This window comes from Euphorbia lathyris, chromosome 2 (genome assembly GCF_963576675.1).
Source record: "Euphorbia lathyris chromosome 2, ddEupLath1.1, whole genome shotgun sequence".
Lineage (NCBI taxonomy): Eukaryota > Viridiplantae > Streptophyta > Magnoliopsida > Malpighiales > Euphorbiaceae > Euphorbia > Euphorbia lathyris.
This window is the reverse complement of record NC_088911.1, coordinates 137,506,821-137,512,820: the sequence shown is the minus strand read 5'-3', so window position 1 is coordinate 137,512,820 and position 6,000 is coordinate 137,506,821.

Here is a 6,000-nt window from a genome sequence, read left to right as displayed (position 1 = left end):
AACATGATATTAGTGGACTTTTCGATGGTTAGTGTTAACATACTAATATAAAAATAACACAAAGTATTTAAAAAATAGTATCATATCTTCTTATATTTTTAAAAATTATCATTAATATATGTATAACAAAATTACATCGAACCCGAAAACACGATACAAAATCGATACAAACCCGAACAGGCTAACACGATTGTGGCACGAACATTTTTGGGTTGGATTTGAGTTTACTCTTTTTAACACAAACTTGAAAATGATACGAACACGATAATTGTCAGGTCTAGTTCTTAGATGGTGGATTAATCGTTTTTCCTCTCGAATAATTTTGAGTGGAACAATGTGACAGTTACAAGTTCATGGTTCGAATTCTTTCGCTGCCAACTCGAAAACACGAAAACACAATACGAAATCGACACTAACCCGAACAGGCTAACACGATCGTGGCACGAACATTTTTTAGTTGGATTTGAGTTTACTCTTTTTAACGCAAACTTGAAAATGATACGAACACGATAATTGTCAAGTCTAGTTCTTAGATGGTGGATTAATCGTTTTTCCTCCCGAATAATTTTGAGTGGGAACAACGTGACAGTTACAAGTTCGTGGTTCGTATTCTTTCACTGCCAACTCGAAAATACGGAAACACAATACGAAATCGACACTAACCCGAATAGGTTAACACGATTTTGACACGAAGGTTTTTGGATTGGATTTGGGTTTACTCTTTTAACACAAACTCGAAAATGACACGAACACGTAATTGTTAGGTCTAGTTCTTAGATGGTGGATTAATCGTTTTTCCTTCCGAATAATTTTGACATGGGAACAACGTGATGGTTACAAGTTCGTGGTTCGAATTCTTCCACTGCCAACTCGAAAACACGATATGAAATTGACACTAACCCGAACAGATTAACACGATTGTGACACGAAAGTTTTTGGGTTGGATTTGGGTTTACTCTTTTTAACACGAACTCGAAAATGACATGACTCAAACACGATAATTGTCAGGTCTAGTTCTTAGATGGTGGATTAATCATTTTTCCTCATGAATAATTTTAGCGTGAGAACAACGTGATGGTTGCAACTTCATGGTTCGAATACTTCCGCTGCCAACTCAACGTTAATATGCGCCTTTAAAAAAAGTAACCCGATACCTATATTTAAATCAATATGATTAATCGAGTAGAAATCCTTCGATTTTACTAACACAAATGATTTATTTTAGTAATTTTATTGGAAAAGAAAACTAATTTAATGACCACTGGAATTGAAAAACTGCTCAGAGTTGACTATCCAAATGGCAATAAATTCAAATTGGATGAAATATAGTATGGCTGCGAGCAGAATCATCTGCAATTTCAGAGCCCGTTACTAAATTTAACACATTTGCATACACCAAAAACAAATAATAATAATAATAATAATAATAATAAATAGTTTATTATCGAATTTAGGGTAAAATTCATCAATGGTGTACAACCTTTACCTCATTTCACACTTTGGTGTACGACCTTCATTTTGTCTCATTAATATCTACGAACTTATAGGTGACCTCCCACTTTGGTGTATAGCAGGTAAAAATGACCGGTCAACGCTCGGTCAACGCGCCACATCACCATTTTTCAACTTTAATTAAACACACTCTATATAGAATTACTAAAATACCCCTTTATCCTAAATAAAAAAATATACCATCTCCTTCATTTATTTTCTACAAATAGTTTCTCTCTCTAACTACTCTTCTCTCCTTAACTCCTCTCTCTCTCTCTTTCTCTCTCTAAATTCAATAATCAAACTCAAAATAACATTTAAGGACTACATAATGGTTTTACTTAATTAAAACCTCAAATCTGCAAATTCCACGTTAATAGTTCAATAGTTCAAAGTTCCCAAAATCAAAACCTGAAATCTAACCATTTTGCCAAAGTCAAAATCTAAAATCAAACAATTTCACCTAACCTTGGATCCTGAACAAACCATCAACCTCCATACCCTCAAGCTCTCTCTTCTTCCCTATATTCAAAATGTGGCGCTGCTACAGGGGGCTTTAATTGGGAAACTAAATTAGTGGAAGATTTAATTGGAAAAAGAAGTAGTGGAGGCTATATTCAGGAAAAAAATTTCCAGAAATTCTCCTACTCTGGTTTTCATTTTTTTTTTAAATTTTCCCATGCTTGCTCATAGTTGTGTACTGCTTTCATGTTTTGTTGATATGTATACCGATTTGGGATTGCCAAATCTAGCCGCCAACACCGAGTTAGAGCTTTTGATGGTAGGAGTTGAGGAAGATGAAGAATACCGAGTTAGATTTTTTATGGTAGGAGTTGAGGAAGACGAAGAGTTGAAAGAAGAAGCTTTGTCAAGAAAAACGGTGGTGGAAGCGGTGGAGGAATTTCCCAGAAGACTAACAGCAATCACATACCCAAGTTGACTGCGATTTGGAGTTAGCCATTGCTCAAAACTTGGAGAAGCTTTATGTATGGCGGAAGAAATCCGGGGAATTATTTTAACCGATTTATGGTTTGAAATTTGTTAAGATCGATGATTTAGAGAGAGAGAAAGAGGAAGAGGGAGAGAGGAGTTGCAAGGAGGGTATTTTAGTAATTGTCTATTGGATAAGGATATTTTAGTAATTATATAAGAAGTGGGTCCCACTTTTTAAGTGGATATGATAAGAAAATGGTGAGGTGACGCGTTGACCAGGCGTTGACCGGTCATTTTTACATGCTGTACACTGCAGTGGGAGGTCACCTATAAGGTCGTACATATTCGTGAGATAAAATGAAGGTTGTACACCAAAGTGTGAAATAGTGTAAAGGTTGTACACCATTGATGAAATTTACCCATCGAATTTGTCTAAAAAAGCTTGACTGTCCCGGAACTTTTAAAGTATTTCGATAACTTTTTTAACTTGCTTAAAATATCCTCATCAACTTACTTAAAATGAAATCAATTAATAATTCTATTATAAACAAATAAACTGCATGCAAAAGCTATGTTGCACGTAGGGGTGTCAACGAGCTGAACCAATACCGAACCTAGATAGGCTCGCCCAGGCACGAGAATCGAAGAGATCGGGCTCGACTCGAGAAAAGCTCGCAAATGGCTCGATTTTAATTAATTCGTGGTACCTGATTTAGCATTTTATTATCTAATTTCAGCTTTCTAATGAAGAAAACACCAAATTTAAACTTAAAACAAATTCACTATACAATTCACAACGGATTTAAACAAACTTATAAGATTAAAGAAATATAGTTTACTAACACATTCAAATTTAACATAAAATCTACCAACATATATTTTTAAGTTTACAACAAATTTAAGATATAAAAAAATTTGACAAAAAAAGATATAGTAATAAAAAAATTAAATCGAGTCAATTCGCAAGCTTTTGAACCGAACCTAAGGAAGCCCGGCTTGGCTCGTGAATATCTCGAGCCGAGCTTTGACCGAGTTCGAACAGTTTGCAAACCATAACTTGCACGCGTCTTAGAAAAGTCTCATTAACACCCCTAGTTGCATGCGCCTTAAAAAAGTAAAAAGACCAAGGTCGAGAGATGGAGTTCTAATATCAAAGAGAATAGATTCTACAGTAAAAAGTAAGAACTTCTTATTTAATATGTTTTAATCTATTCTATGAATTATATAATAACATTTCCAAGGAGCTTGCAACACATTTCCGTATTGAGCTTATTTCTTTGTAACCGAGTGATTAATTGATTACTTTCAAACAAATTGAGAGGGCTATTGGAACATTTTAACAAATTAAGTGGTCTACCGAGACACTTTGAAAATTCAGAATATAAATACCTAGCCTGATCCGGTCCCGCTTAAATCTGTACGTAAAATGAATTTAGTTTGTAGTTTAGCTCAAAATCACAAGTCGAACTGATCCGTTATATATATTTTTGATTTTTTATTATTGTTTTGTTAAATACTTTTTTATTAGTATTTAACAATATGTTTGTTGAGTTTTGTTGAATTAATTTTAGTTTAATTCACTTTTATAGTTGAATTTTAACTTTAAATAAATATATTAGTTGAGCGAGTCTGTCTAGGTTGGGTTGAAATTAGTTTTCTTAGCTTGGTGAGCTTAATGTGAAAATAGTCCGGTTAGATTGGTTTGAATAAGGTATTTATGTGTCTCGTCCGGTTAGATCTATATATACAATTAGTATTATAATTGATTCGGAAATAGAGAGAGTAACCATGGTTAGTAAAATATATATTTAAACGTGTTTTAAATTGAGATATCAAAATAGTAAAAAAAAAACAAATAAAATTTGAACCAAAACGTACAATATCTATATAGGATCTCCAATTAAGATGATGAGCTCGTGAAGTACTCAAACATGACATGGTTCAGCCCGAATTCGATTCAACCCAACATTACAATGCGCTTAATTTAGAGATAACAATTTCTGACACGAAACACAATCTAAAAGACAACTGACTACCACGACATGATTGACACGAAAATCATTTTCCTAGAAATTATGTTATAGATAACTATATAGAATATGTATATGAGATAACACAATGTTGATACCAAACACGAAACTACGTGATATCGTGCTATAAAAAATGATGAGAATATCACACATAGACCAATAGAGAACACTTCCTCAAAAGGTTAACCGCGGAATACATGTGCCCCAATCATATCACAAAATCCAAACGCACTCTCATTTCCCCGTTTGACATCAGGACTTATGGAAAGGGCATGGGGGGTCTAAAGGGTACCCTAAATGCATACACCATTTAGGATCAACCACGTGGAGATCTACTAAGGTATATGGTGCCCTCCCCGGCTACTATAAGGAGGCGTTTGGTAATTGATGAGGATATGACTAAGGATAAATGTTAGTATATAACTAAGGATAAAAGATTGAGATAGTGATAAAAATAAGATAGTTGTGAATTATATTCCATGTTTGATATAAGAATAAAATAATACATAACGTTTTCAAGAAAGATCAATTTTAGCTCTGCACATCGAAAATTTGAAAAGATTGGTTTGACTGTTATTTAACTGTCACATCAGATATTCTAAATAAGTTTGTCGATATATTGAATCAGTTTAATATATCTTTTGTTAGGTTTTTTTGTAATATATTAATAAAATAGTAAATATTTTAGATAGTTTGACAAACAAAAATAGTAAATATTTTAGTTTTTTAGCATTTTAACAGAATTTTTATAATTTTATTAGTAATACACTATCTTAGACACAATTGATATTTGGAACATATGAAGTGATAATTAAATACCAGTCAAACCAACATTTTCAAATTTACGATAGCGCATGGCTAAAATAAATCTTGCTTGGAAACGTTAGGGTTAAATTTACATCATTTTATACGTTAAGGCTAAAACTGCACTTGCCTTAAGACACTAGGGTTAAATTTGATCTTTTTCTCATATTTTAATCTATTCCGTGAATTATGTAACAACATTTCAAGACGCGTGCAATACACTTTCCTCATGCAGTTTACTTTTTTTTTTTTTTTTTACAATCGAGTGATTAATTGATCACATTTTAAGTAACTTGAGGGGGCTATCGGGACACTTTAAAAATTCAAGGACCAATATATATAATGGTAAGAAATTAATTAAGGTAATATCTAAGAAATAATTAAGCTAAATTAACTTCAATTAGATATTAGTGTTGTATGAACAATTCGACAATTAAGGTAAGAAATAAGTAGCTTCCAAAAAAAAGGTAAGAAATAATTAAAGTAACATCTAAGAAATTATTTTAACCTGATAATAGTTTTTTTTTTTGTTTTGTTTTTTTTGAAAAAGTACAAAAACAAGGGTTTGGTCGATTTGCAAACACAATCCTCGTGGTTTAAAAGTTGAAAACATGTACTTTGAGGTTAATTCTGTTAGCAAAAAGAGTCCAAAATGTTAACACTGTAAAAATTCGCTTACATGACAAATTTAGTGAAATTGTCATATGGGTATTTGATAACATCCATATTCGCAAATGATGTC